Source organism: Peromyscus leucopus, chromosome 1, assembly GCF_004664715.2.
Source record: "Peromyscus leucopus breed LL Stock chromosome 1, UCI_PerLeu_2.1, whole genome shotgun sequence".
In the NCBI taxonomy this organism is placed as follows: domain Eukaryota; kingdom Metazoa; phylum Chordata; class Mammalia; order Rodentia; family Cricetidae; genus Peromyscus; species Peromyscus leucopus.
This window is the reverse complement of record NC_051063.1, coordinates 130,991,567-131,004,204: the sequence shown is the minus strand read 5'-3', so window position 1 is coordinate 131,004,204 and position 12,638 is coordinate 130,991,567. Positions and strand designations below refer to the sequence as shown.

The following is a 12,638-nucleotide window of genomic DNA, read 5'->3' as shown; positions in this document are numbered from 1 at the left end:
GTGTGTCAGGCAACTAAAAGCTTGTACAAGAATAGAGAGTCACAAGACGTGCTTTGAAGGGAGGCCTCAGGGCTCTCCTAGATATGTGCCACTGGAAAGCATAGGATTCCCCAGGTGGGGATTATGGGCTTAGGGAGAGCTGGACCTCTGAATTGGGCCTCACAGAAGCCACAAGCAGATGAGGCACCCCTTTCACCCCTGCCCTTCAGCCTGGGCCTCAGCGTCATTCTATTGAGCATGATTTTTATGTCACCATCTCTCTTCATGACATAGGTTTGTCATCATAGACCCAGATCTCCAGAGAGCACAGCTACACATGCATTTGTCACAAACCAACATTGCTTACCAGACTTGTCTGCGCTGATGTGGCTTTGGCCATGAGAATTTAAGACCAAAACTACAGCCCATTCTGGACAAATCTGCTTCAAAGATCCCGCAGAATAGAGTCTCCCCTTCAGAAGAGCACCTGGTGTGGAGAACGAAAGGGGAGTGTGTCAGGGAACTCTTGAGATGGGCCTTTGTTGACACAGCATGGTCTCTGGGATGTGACCCCGGTGTGAAGGCAGTGTTTTGGCAACCTAACCTTGTCCAAGAGTAGAGAGTCACTAAATGTGCTATGAAGGGAGGCCTCAGGTCCCTCCTAGGTATGTGCCACCGGACAGCATAGGATTCCCCAGGTGGGGAATCAGGGCTGAGGGAGAGACAGACCTCTGAACTGAGCCTCAAGGAAGCACAAGCAGATAAGGTACCTCTTTCTCCCCTGCCCTGCAGTCTGGGCCTCAGCGCATTCTATTGAGCATGGTTTGTATGTCACCATCTCTCTTCATGACATAGGTTTGTCATCATAGACCCAGTCTCCAGGGAGCACAGCTACATATGCGTTTGGGACACAAGCAACATTGCCTACCAGGGCAGACTGCACTGATGAGGGCCTTGGCCATGAGCAGTTGAAACTGAAGGTACAGCCATTTCTTGTCAAATCTGCTTCAAGGGATTCAGCAGAATGAAATCTGCTCCTAAACGGTACGTTCTGTGGAGAAAGAGAGGGAGGATGTCAGGTCACTCTTGAGATGAGCCCTTGATGACACTGTGGAAAATGACCATGGTCTGAAGGCATGCCAAGCATCAGTAAATCTTGCCCTTGCAAAGTCAAGTACATGAAGAGCCCTGCCAAAGAGTAAGAGATGGATGGATTCCTTTCGATCCTGCCCATGAATTTCAGTGTTTCAGTAAAGGCACCTTTCTCCTCATGTGCTGACTGTTACCATGAAACTCTTGACAATTGTCAAGACACTATGCAGGGATCATTTAACCTTTGTTTCTTGTGATTCCTGCATTGGCCCCACCTAGGCAGAGACCTGTCCTCAATTCTCCGTGGTAGAGCCCTATCTCTATAAAGCCTAGACTCACAGACAAATCGCTACATAAAAGTCCATTCTCCCAAGGGTGTCATTTGCTGCTTTCCCAGCCCATATCACTTTCCTGCTCTACACCCCGGGTGGGGTGCCGCATCACAGTTGTCAGCAAAATGTGTTCTTACAACTTTATAGATTATCCATGAAGCAGAAATTCATTGCAAAAACATACTGTTGAGAGAGTCTGAAAAAAATCAAGCCTCATGGCCATGAGCCCAGGAAGAGAACGCCTGCCCTGAAACACAATCCCATATTGGCTGCTGTGGCCTTTCACCTGGGAGGTCAATCAGTGGATTCACAAGTCATATGGGCAGGGAATGTCTTGGTGGCACTGAGGAGCGATGGAATGTTCAAAATGTCCTTCTGCCCAATGTGCCCAAGAAGTAGCTAGGGTGTAGCATTATGGGAAGGTTATGCCAGATGGCTCCTCATGAAAGCCCTTGCAGCAAGGCTGTGGCTCTCAAGCCTTCTGTGACAATGGGACCTTGAAGGTCTTCCCCTGCTCATTCTATTCAGGATGGGAGGCGCTAGGATAAATCTAGGCCAGTAGGAAAAGTGAAGTGTAAGTTTTTCTATAGGTGTATCATGAAACAGAGAAGCTCTGAGCCTCCTGACTTCACCTATGGGCATTTCCCTCCTTCCCCGCCCCATCAGTGTCTCCTGTGCAATTCCCTTGGAATTGACCAGGACAGGGTGTGCATGGAATTGCCATTCTGCACCCAAAGGCCTGAGGTGTAGAATATTGCCACAATTAGGCCAGAGCCTGGAGGCTTTGCTCCTAATGTGGAAATTTTCTCTGGGTGTCAGAGGATTAAGAAGGGGAATGCACAGGACCATACAGATCCCAGCCCTTGGGCTTATTCTTCCACTTACCTGACACGTACCAGGATGCTTTACGCTCTGACACAAAATCTCAGGTCACTGAAAGACATGAGAGGAAACAGGCACCTGAGCAGTGTGTTGGCAACTAAAAGCTTGTACGAGAATAGAGAGTCACAAGACGTTCTTTGAAGGGAGGCCTCAGGGCTCTCCTAGATATGTGCCACTGGAAAGCATAGGATTCCCCAGGTGGGGATTATGGGCTTAGGGAGAGCTGGACCTCTGAATTGGGCCTCACAGAAGCCACAAGCAGATGAGGCACCCCTTTCACCCCTGCCCTTCAGCCTGGGCCTCAGCGTCATTCTATTGAGCATGATTTTTATGTCACCATCTCTCTTCATGACATAGGTTTGTCATCATAGACCCAGATCTCCAGAGAGCACAGCTACACATGCATTTGTCACAAACCAACATTGCTTACCAGACTTGTCTGCGCTGATGTGGGCTTTGGCCATGAGAATTTAAGACCAAAACTACAGCCCATTCTGGACAAATCTGCTTCAAAGATCCCGCAGAATAGAGTCTCCCCTTCAGAAGAGCACCTGGTGTGGAGAACGAAAGGGGAGTGTGTCAGGGAACTCTTGAGATGGGCCTTTGTTGACACAGCATGGTCTCTGGGATGTGACCCCGGTGTGAAGGCAGTGTTTTGGCAACCTAACCTTGTCCAAGAGTAGAGAGTCACTAAATGTGCTATGAAGGGAGGCCTCAGGTCCCTCCTCGGTATGTGCCACCGGACAGCATAGGATTCCCCAGGTGGGGAATCAGGGCTGAGTGAGAGTCAGACCTCTGAACTGAGCCTCAAGGAAGCACAAGCAGATAAGGTACCTCTTTCTCCCCTGCCCTGCAGTCTGGGCCTCAGCGCATTCTATTGAGCATGGTTTGTATGTCACCATCTCTCTTCATGACATAGGTTTGTCATCATAGACCCAGTCTCCAGGGAGCACAGCTACATATGCGTTTGGGACACAAGCAACATTGCCTACCAGGGCAGACTGCACTGATGAGGGCCTTGGCCATGAGCAGTTGAAACTGAAGGTATAACCATTTCTTGTCAAATCTGCTTCAAGGGATTCAGCAGAATGAAATCTGCTCCTAAACGGTACGTTCTGTGGAGAAAGAGAGGGAGGATGTCAGGTCACTCTTGAGATGAGCCCTTGATGACACTGTGGAAAATGACCATGGTCTGAAGGCATGCCTAGCATCAGTAAATCTTGCCCTTGCAAAGTCAAGTACATGAAGAGCCCTGCCAAAGAGTAAGAGATGGATGGATTCCTTTCGATCCTGCCCATGAATTTCAGTGTTTCAGTAAAGGCACCTTTCTCCTCATGTGCTGACTGTTACCATGAAACTCTTGACAATTGTCAAGACACTATGCAGGGATCATTTAACCTTTGTTTCTTGTGATTCCTGCATTGGCCCCACCTAGGCAGAGACCTGTCCTCAATTCTCCGTGGTAGAGCCCTATCTCTATAAAGCCTAGACTCACAGACAAATCGCTACATAAAAGTCCATTCTCCCAAGGGTGTCATTTGCTGCTTTCCCAGCCCATATCACTTTCCTGCTCTACACCCCGGGTGGGGCGCCGCATCACAGTTGTCAGCAAAATGCGTTCTTACAACTTTATAGGTTATCCATGAAGCAGAAATTCATTGCAAAAACATACTGTTGAGAGAGTCTGAAAAAAATCAAGCCTCAAGGCCATGAGCCCAGGAAGAGAACGCCTGCCCTGAAACACAATCCCATATTGGCTGCTGTGGCCTTTCACCTGGGAGGTCAATCAGTGGATTCACAAGTCATATGGGCAGGGAATGTCTTGGTGGCACTGAGGAGCGATGGAATGTTCAAAATGTCCTTCTGCCCAATGTGCCCAAGAAGTAGCTAGGGTGTAGCATTATGGGAAGGTTATGCCAGATGGCTCCTCATGAAAGCCCTTGCAGCAAGGCTGTGGCTCTCAAGCCTTCTGTGACAATGGGACCTTGAAGGTCTTCCCCTGCTCATTCTATTCAGGATGGGAGGCGCTAGGATAAATCTAGGCCAGTAGGAAAAGTGAAGTGTAAGTTTTTCTATAGGTGTAGCATGAAACAGAGAAGCTCTGAGCCTCCTGACTTCACCTATGGGCATTTCCCTCCTTCCCCCCCCATCAGTGTCTCCTGTCCAATTCCCTTGGAATTGACCAGGACAGGGTGTGCATGGAATTGCCATTCTGCACCCAAAGGCCTGAGGTGTAGAATATTGCCACAATTAGGCCAGAGCCTGGAGGCTGTGCTCCTAATGTGGAAATTTTCTCGGGGTGTCAGAGGATTAAGAAGGGGAATGCACAGGACCATACAGATCCCAGCCCTTGGGCTTATTCTTCCACTTACCTGACACGTACCAGGATGCTTTACGCTCTGACACAAAATCTCAGGTCACTGAAAGACATGAGAGGAAACAGGCACCTGAGCAGTGTGTCGGCAACTAAAAGCTTGTACAGAGAATAGAGAGTCACAAGACGTGCTTTGAAGGGAGGCCTCAGGGCTCTCCTAGATATGTGCCACTGGAAAGCATAGGATTCCCCAGGTGGGGATTATGGGCTTAGGGAGAGCTGGACCTCTGAATTGGGCCTCACAGAAGCCACAAGCAGATGAGGCACCCCTTTCACCCCTGCCCTTCAGCCTGGGCCTCAGCGTCATTCTATTGAGCATGATTTTTATGTCACCATCTCTCTTCATGACATAGGTTTGTCATCATAGACCCAGATCTCCAGAGAGCACAGCTACACATGCATTTGTCACAAACCAACATTGCTTACCAGACTTGTCTGCGCTGATGTGGGCTTTGGCCATGAGAATTTAAGACCAAAACTACAGCCCATTCTGGACAAATCTGCTTCAAAGATCCCGCAGAATAGAGTCTCCCCTTCAGAAGAGCACCTGGTGTGGAGAACGAAAGGGGAGTGTGTCAGGGAACTCTTGAGATGGGCCTTTGTTGACACAGCATGGTCTCTGGGATGTGACCCCGGTGTGAAGGCAGTGTTTTGGCAACCTAACCTTGTCCAAGAGTAGAGAGTCACTAAATGTGCTATGAAGGGAGGCCTCAGGTCCCTCCTAGGTATGTGCCACCGGACAGCATAGGATTCCCCAGGTGGGGAATCAGGGCTGAGGGAGAGACAGACCTCTGAACTGAGCCTCAAGGAAGCACAAGCAGATAAGGTACCTCTTTCTCCCCTGCCCTGCAGTCTGGGCCTCAGCGCATTCTATTGAGCATGGTTTGTATGTCACCATCTCTCTTCATGACATAGGTTTGTCATCATAGACCCAGTCTCCAGGGAGCACAGCTACATATGCGTTTGGGACACAAGCAACATTGCCTACCAGGGCAGACTGCACTGATGAGGGCCTTGGCCATGAGCAGTTGAAACTGAAGGTACAGCCATTTCTTGACAAATCTGCTTCAAGGGATTCAGCAGAATGAAATCTGCTCCTAAACAGTACGTTCTGTGGAGAAAGAGAGGGAGGATGTCAGGTCACTCTTGAGATGAGCCCTTGATGACACTGTGGAAAATGACCATGGTCTGAAGGCATGCCTAGCATCAGTAAATCTTGCCCTTGCAAAGTCAAGTACATGAAGAGCCCTGCCAAAGAGTAAGAGATGGATGGATTCCTTTCGATCCTGCCCATGAATTTCAGTGTTTCAGTAAAGGCACCTTTCTCCTCATGTGCTGACTGTTACCATGAAACTCTTGACAATTGTCAAGACACTATGCAGGGATCATTTAACCTTTGTTTCTTGTGATTCCTGCATTGGCCCCACCTAGGCAGAGACCTGTCCTCAATTCTCCGTGGTAGAGCCCTATCTCTATAAAGCCTAGACTCACAGACAAATCGCTACATAAAAGTCCATTCTCCCAAGGGTGTCATTTGCTGCTTTCCCAGCCCATATCACTTTCCTGCTCTACACCCGGGTGGGGTCGCCGCATCACAGTTGTCAGCAAAATGTGTTCTTACAACTTTATAGATTATCCATGAAGCAGAAATTCATTGCAAAAACATACTGTTGAGAGAGTCTGAAAAAAATCAAGCCTCATGGCCATGAGCCCAGGAAGAGAACGCCTGCCCTGAAACACAATCCCATATTGGCTGCTGTGGCCTTTCACCTGGGAGGTCAATCAGTGGATTCACAAGTCATATGGGCAGGGAATGTCTTGGTGGCACTGAGGAGCGATGGAATGTTCAAAATGTCCTTCTGCCCAATGTGCCCAAGAAGTAGCTAGGGTGTAGCATTATGGCAGGTTATGCCAGATGGCTCCTCATGAAAGCCCTTGCAGCAAGGCTGTGGCTCTCAAGCCTTCTGTGACAATGGGACCTTGAAGGTCTTCCCCTGCTCATTCTATTCAGGATGGGAGGCGCTAGGATAAATCTAGGCCAGTAGGAAAAGTGAAGTGTAAGTTTTTCTATAGGTGTAGCATGAAACAGAGAAGCTCTGAGCCTCCTGACTTCACCTATGGGCATTTCCCTCCTTCCCCCCCCATCAGTGTCTCCTGTCCAATTCCCTTGGAATTGACCAGGACAGGGTGTGCATGGAATTGCCATTCTGCACCCAAAGGCCTGAGGTGTAGAATATTGCCACAATTAGGCCAGAGCCTGGAGGCTGTGCTCCTAATGTGGAAATTTTCTCTGGGTGTCAGAGGATTAAGAAGGGGAATGCACAGGACCATACAGATCCCAGCCCTTGGGCTTATTCTTCCACTTACCTGACACGTACCAGGATGCTTCACGCTCTGACACAAAATCTCAGGTCACTGAAAGACATGAGAGGAAACAGGCACCTGAGCAGTGTGTCGGCAACTAAAAGCTTGTACAAGAATAGAGAGTCACAAGACGTGCTTTGAAGGGAGGCCTCAGGGCTCTCCTAGATATGTGCCACTGGAAAGCATAGGATTCCCCAGGTGGGGATTATGGGCTTAGGGAGAGCTGGACCTCTGAATTGGGCCTCACAGAAGCCACAAGCAGATGAGGCACCCCTTTCACCCCTGCCCTTCAGCCTGGGCCTCAGCGTCATTCTATTGAGCATGATTTTTATGTCACCATCTCTCTTCATGACATAGGTTTGTCATCATAGACCCAGATCTCCAGAGAGCACAGCTACACATGCATTTGTCACAAACCAACATTGCTTACCAGACTTGTCTGCGCTGATGTGGGCTTTCCCATGAGAATTTAAGAACAAAACTACAGCCCATTCTGGACAAATCTGCTTCAAAGATCCCGCAGAATAGAGTCTCCCCTTCAGAAGAGCACCTGGTGTGGAGAACGAAAGGGGAGTGTGTCAGGGAACTCTTGAGATGGGCCTTTGTTGACACAGCATGGTCTCTGGGATGTGACCCCGGTGTGAAGGCAGTGTTTTGGCAACCTAACCTTGTCCAAGAGTAGAGAGTCACTAAATGTGCTATGAAGGGAGGCCTCAGGTCCCTCCTAGGTATGTGCCACCGGACAGCATAGGATTCCCCAGGTGGGGAATCAGGGCTGAGGGAGAGACAGACCTCTGAACTGAGCCTCAAGGAAGCACAAGCAGATAAGGTACCTCTTTCTCCCCTGCCCTGCAGTCTGGGCCTCAGCGCATTCTATTGAGCATGGTTTGTATGTCACCATCTCTCTTCATGACATAGGTTTGTCATCATAGACCCAGTCTCCAGGGAGCACAGCTACATATGCGTTTGGGACACTAGCAACATTGCCTACCAGGGCAGACTGCACTGATGAGGGCCTTGGCCATGAGCAGTTGAAACTGAAGATACAGCCATTTCTTGTCAAATCTGCTTCAAGGGATTCAGCAGAATGAAATCTGCTCCTAAACGGTACGTTCTGTGTAGAAAGAGAGGGAGGATGTCAGGTCACTCTTGAGATGAGCCCTTGATGACACTGTGGAAAATGACCATGGTCTGAAGGCATGCCAAGCATCAGTAAATCTCTGGCCCTTGCAAATTCAAGTACATGAAGAGCCCTGCCAAAGAGTAAGAGATGGATGGATTCCTTTCGATCCTGCCCATGAATTTCAGTGTTTCAGTAAAGGCACCTTTCTCCTCATGTGCTGACTGTTACCATGAAACTCTTGACAATTGTCAAGACACTATGCAGGGATCATTTAACCTTTGTTTCTTGTGATTCCTGCATTGGCCCCACCTAGGCAGAGACCTGTCCTCAATTCTCCGTGGTAGAGCCCTATCTCTATAAAGCCTAGACTCACAGACAAATCGCTACATAAAAGTCCATTCTCCCAAGGGTGTCATTTGCTGCTTTCCCAGCCCATATCACTTTCCTGCTCTACACCCCGGGTGGGGCGCCGCATCACAGTGGTCAGCAAAATGTGTTCTTACAACTTTATAGATTATCCATGAAGCAGAAATTCATTGCAAAAACATACTGTTGAGAGATTCTGAAAACAATCAAGCCTCATGGCCATGAGCCCAGGAAGAGAACGCCTGCCCTGAAACACAATCCCATATTGGCTCTTGTGGCCTTTCACCTGGGAGGTCAATCAGTGGATTCACAAGTCAAATGGGTACGGAATGTCTTGGTGGCACTGAGGAGCGATGGAATGTTCAAAATGTCCTTCTGCCCAATGTGCCCAAGAAGTAGCCAGGGTGTAGCATTATGGGAAGTTTATGCCAGATTGCTCCTCATGAAAGCCTTTGTAGCAAGGCTGTGGCTCTCAAGCCTTCTGTGACAATGGGACCTTGAAGGTCTTCCCCTGCTCATTCTATTCAGGATGGGAGGCGCTAGGATAAATCTAGGCCAGTAGGAAAAGTGAAGTGTAAGTTTTTCTATAGGTGTAGCATGAAACAGAGAAGCTCTGAGCCTCCTGACTCCACCTATGGGCATTTCCCTCCTTCTCCCCCCATCAGTGTCTCCTGTCCAATTCCCTTGGAATTGACCAGGACAGGGTGTGCATGGAATTGCCATTCTGCACCCAAAGGCCTGAGGTGTAGAATATTGCCACAATTAGGCCAGAGCCTGGAGGCTGTGCTCCTAATGTGGAAATTTTCTCAGGGTGTCAGAGGATTAAGAAGGGGAATGCACAGGACCATACTGATCCCAGCCCTTGGGCTTATTCTTCCACTTACCTGACCCGTACCAGGATGATTCATGCTCTGACACAAAATCCCAGGTCACTGAAAGACATGAGAGGAAACAGACACCTGAGCAGTGTTTTGACAACTAAAAGCTTGTACAAGAGTAGAGAGTCACAAGACGTGCTTTGACGGGAGGCCTCAGATCTCTCCTTGGTATGTGCCACTGGACAGCATAGGATTCCCAGGTGGGGATTACGGGCTTAGTGAGAGCTAGACCTCTGAATTGGGCCTCACAGAAGCCACAAGCAGATGAGGCACCCTTTTCACCCCTGCCCTGCAGCCTGGGCCTCAGCCTCATTCTATTGAGCATGATTTTTATGTCACCATCTCTCTTCATGACATAGGTTTGTCATCATAGACCCAGATCTCCAGAGAGCACAGCTACACATGCACTTGTCATAAACCAACATTGCTTACCAGGCTTGTCTGCACTGATGTGGGCTTTGGCCATGAGAATTTAAGACCAAAAGTACAGCCCATTATGGACAAATCTGCTTCAACGATCCCACAGAATAGAGTCTCTCCTTCGGAAGAGCACCTGGTGTGGAGGACGAAAGGGGAGTGTGTCAGGGAACTCTTGAGATGGGCCTTTGTTGACACAGCATGGTCTCTGGGATGTGACCCCGGTGTCAAGGCAGTGTTTTGGCAACTAAAGCCTTGTCCAAGAGTAGAGAGTCACTAAATGTGCAATGAAGGGGGGCCTCAGGTCTCTCCTAGGTATGTGCCACCGGACAGCATTGTAATCCCCAGGTGGGGAATCAGGGCTGAGGGAGAGTTGGACTTCTACTGGGCCTCAAGGATGCACAAACTGATGAGGCACCTCTTTTTCCTTTGCCCTGCAGTCTGGGCCTTAGCGCATTCTATTGAGTATGGTTTGTATGTCACCATCTCTCTTCTTGATATAGGTTTGTCATCATAGACCCAGTTCTCCAGAGAGCACAGCTACATATTTGTTTGGGACACAAGCCAGATTGCCTATAAGGGCAGACTGCACTGATGAGGGCCTTGGTCATGTGCGATTGAGGCTGAAGTTACATCCATTTCTTGTCAAATATGCTTCAAGGGATTCAACAGAGTAAAATCTCCTCTTAAATGGTTCATTCTGTGGACAGGTATGTTAGGGCTCTGTTGAGATTGACCTTTGATCACAAAGCATGGTCTTTTGTGTAAATTCTTCCCAGGGAAGAGTATGTCTTTGACCCTTTGATAATCATATACACAGTGTTTCCTGCCACACATTAATTGGTAAGTAAATTCATGTTTTCCCACATTTTACTTCTGATTTTCAATTAAGTCACCTTTACCCTCATGTTCTAATCTTTAGACTGAATATGATTGTCCTGACACTATGCAGAACTCGTTTAATATATTTTCTTTTTATTCCTCCATTGGCCCCACCAAGTCAGAGACTTATCAATTCTCAGGTTAGTGCACTATTATTATAATAGCCTAGACCCACAGTCAAATTCCTACATCAAAATCCATTCTCCCAAGAGTGTCATTTGCTGCTTGCCAGCCTGTATTTCTTGTCTGCTCTAAACCCTGAATGAAATATCACATCACAGTGGTCTTCAAAGTTGCTGCAGGCCACAAGAATATATCCTAAGAACTCAGGTAGTTATGGCAAAGTTACTACTGGAGGTATCAGGTAATTCCTACAGAGTAAGCCAAATTCCAAGGAGTTTTTGGTGCTATTTGGCTTCTTATATATCACCTGTATTCTGTTATGAGAATCCTGTGTGTCTTCATGGTTTTCTCGCTGAGTTTTCCCTAAGACGGGCTAACAGTGTGGACTTATCCCTCTCTGTACATACACATTCCAGGTATTTGGAAAACAGCCTCAGGAAAGGCTTTCTCTGTAATCAGTTATCTCCCTGAGCCACTTTCAACGTCTAACAGTGATATGCTAATGGTTATTAGCAATCTGTTGACCTTCTCTTTTACCACTCTCATTTTGTATTCTTAAAGAAAGCCTGGTACTCACTGCCTGAGGAAAAACTTTTTACCTGCCTTTATGACCCTGTAGAATTCAAGCTTGGTGACCCTGCTCAACCAGGGTCTTGATATAACTGGATTCCGGGGAGACTTAGGTAGAACATGGGGAATGGAGATCAGAGAAGAGAAAAGAGAATGGAAGAACTAGATGGGTAAGAACTTGAGAGGAACAAACTGAGATGGGGAAGAACTAGATTGAAGGGCTAGAAGAGAGTACTAGAGGAACGAGATGGAAGATGAGGAAGAGTCAGATGGTAAAGTCCTAGCTGGGTAAGAACAAGATGGAAAGGACAGAGATGAGGCAGAATTAAGAAGAGAGTTAAGATAGAACTTAAGAGGGAGCAGTAGATAAACAGAGAAATCAAGCAAGATTGGAGCTAGGCAAGAGAACAGAACTGAAGCTGTGTATAAAGGATGTTATGCCAGAGGAATTAAAGCAAGTGGACTATAGAGCTCTTTGTGCTGAGATTCTTTTTCCAGAAAATAGTCCTCATCATTAGTAGTTCTCTCTCCTGAGCCCCTGGGATGTATAATATTAAGGCTGGTCCCGCTACTATTATACAAGACTAAGTGTGTTCTTACAACTTTATAGAAAATATATGAAACAGAAATTCATTGCAAAAACCTTATGTTGAGGGAGTCTGAAAACAATCAGGGCTCATGGGCTTGAGACCAGGAAGAGAATGCCAGACCAGATACACAACCCCATATTGGCACTGTGGCCTTTCAGATGGAAGGTCAATCAAGTTGATTCACTAAGTCACATGGGTAGGGAATGCCTTGGTGGCACTGTCCTGCAATAGAAGGTTCAAAATGTCCCCCTGCCTAATGTGCCCAAGAGGTGTCTAGGGGGCTCCATGATGTTAAGGTTATGCCACATGGCTCCTCATGAAAGCCATTTCAGCAAGGGTGTGGCTCTCAAGCCTTTTGTCACAATGTGGCCTTGAAGGTCTTCCCCTGTCCATCCTAATCAGGATGGGAGGTCCAAGGACAAAACTAGGCAGTGAAGAAAAATCAAGTGTAAGTTTGTCTATACCTGTGGCATAAACCAGAGAAGCTTGAGCCTCCTAACTCCACCTATGGGCATTCCCTTGCAGTCTGTGATCAGTGGCTCCTGTTCAATTCCCTTGGATTTGTTCAGGACAGGGAGAGTATGGAACTGCCATTCTGCATCCAAAGGCCTGAGGGGTAGAATATTGCCACAATAAGGCCAGAGTCTGAAGGCTGTTCTACTAATG

At 47.8% G+C, this 12,638-nt stretch overlaps 10 non-coding genes across 10 annotated transcripts; all 10 read right to left on the bottom strand.

The window, feature by feature from the left end:
- Positions 1–212: 212 nt before the first annotated feature.
- LOC114689046 lies at positions 213–291 on the bottom strand. The gene has a single exon (XR_003733850.1). It is a non-coding gene; the product is annotated as a small nucleolar RNA SNORD115 (small nucleolar RNA).
- A 483-nt stretch (positions 292–774) lies between these two features.
- LOC114689037 lies at positions 775–852 on the bottom strand. The gene has a single exon (XR_003733843.1). It is a non-coding gene; the product is annotated as a small nucleolar RNA SNORD115 (small nucleolar RNA).
- Positions 853–2,581: 1,729 nt separating this feature from the next.
- On the bottom strand, positions 2,582–2,660 carry LOC114689052. The gene has a single exon (XR_003733856.1). It is a non-coding gene; the product is annotated as a small nucleolar RNA SNORD115 (small nucleolar RNA).
- Positions 2,661–3,144: 484 nt separating this feature from the next.
- LOC114689039 lies at positions 3,145–3,222 on the bottom strand. Its single transcript, XR_003733844.1, has one exon. It is a non-coding gene; the product is annotated as a small nucleolar RNA SNORD115 (small nucleolar RNA).
- A 1,729-nt stretch (positions 3,223–4,951) lies between these two features.
- Positions 4,952–5,030, bottom strand: LOC114689053. Its single transcript, XR_003733857.1, has one exon. It is a non-coding gene; the product is annotated as a small nucleolar RNA SNORD115 (small nucleolar RNA).
- A 484-nt stretch (positions 5,031–5,514) lies between these two features.
- On the bottom strand, positions 5,515–5,592 carry LOC114689040. Its single transcript, XR_003733845.1, has one exon. It is a non-coding gene; the product is annotated as a small nucleolar RNA SNORD115 (small nucleolar RNA).
- A 1,727-nt stretch (positions 5,593–7,319) lies between these two features.
- LOC114689055 lies at positions 7,320–7,398 on the bottom strand. Its single transcript, XR_003733858.1, has one exon. It is a non-coding gene; the product is annotated as a small nucleolar RNA SNORD115 (small nucleolar RNA).
- A 483-nt stretch (positions 7,399–7,881) lies between these two features.
- LOC114689041 lies at positions 7,882–7,959 on the bottom strand. Its single transcript, XR_003733846.1, has one exon. It is a non-coding gene; the product is annotated as a small nucleolar RNA SNORD115 (small nucleolar RNA).
- A 1,729-nt stretch (positions 7,960–9,688) lies between these two features.
- LOC114689035 lies at positions 9,689–9,767 on the bottom strand. The gene has a single exon (XR_003733841.1). It is a non-coding gene; the product is annotated as a small nucleolar RNA SNORD115 (small nucleolar RNA).
- A 483-nt stretch (positions 9,768–10,250) lies between these two features.
- LOC114689043 lies at positions 10,251–10,328 on the bottom strand. The gene has a single exon (XR_003733848.1). It is a non-coding gene; the product is annotated as a small nucleolar RNA SNORD115 (small nucleolar RNA).
- Between the last annotated feature and the right edge of the window lie 2,310 nt (positions 10,329–12,638).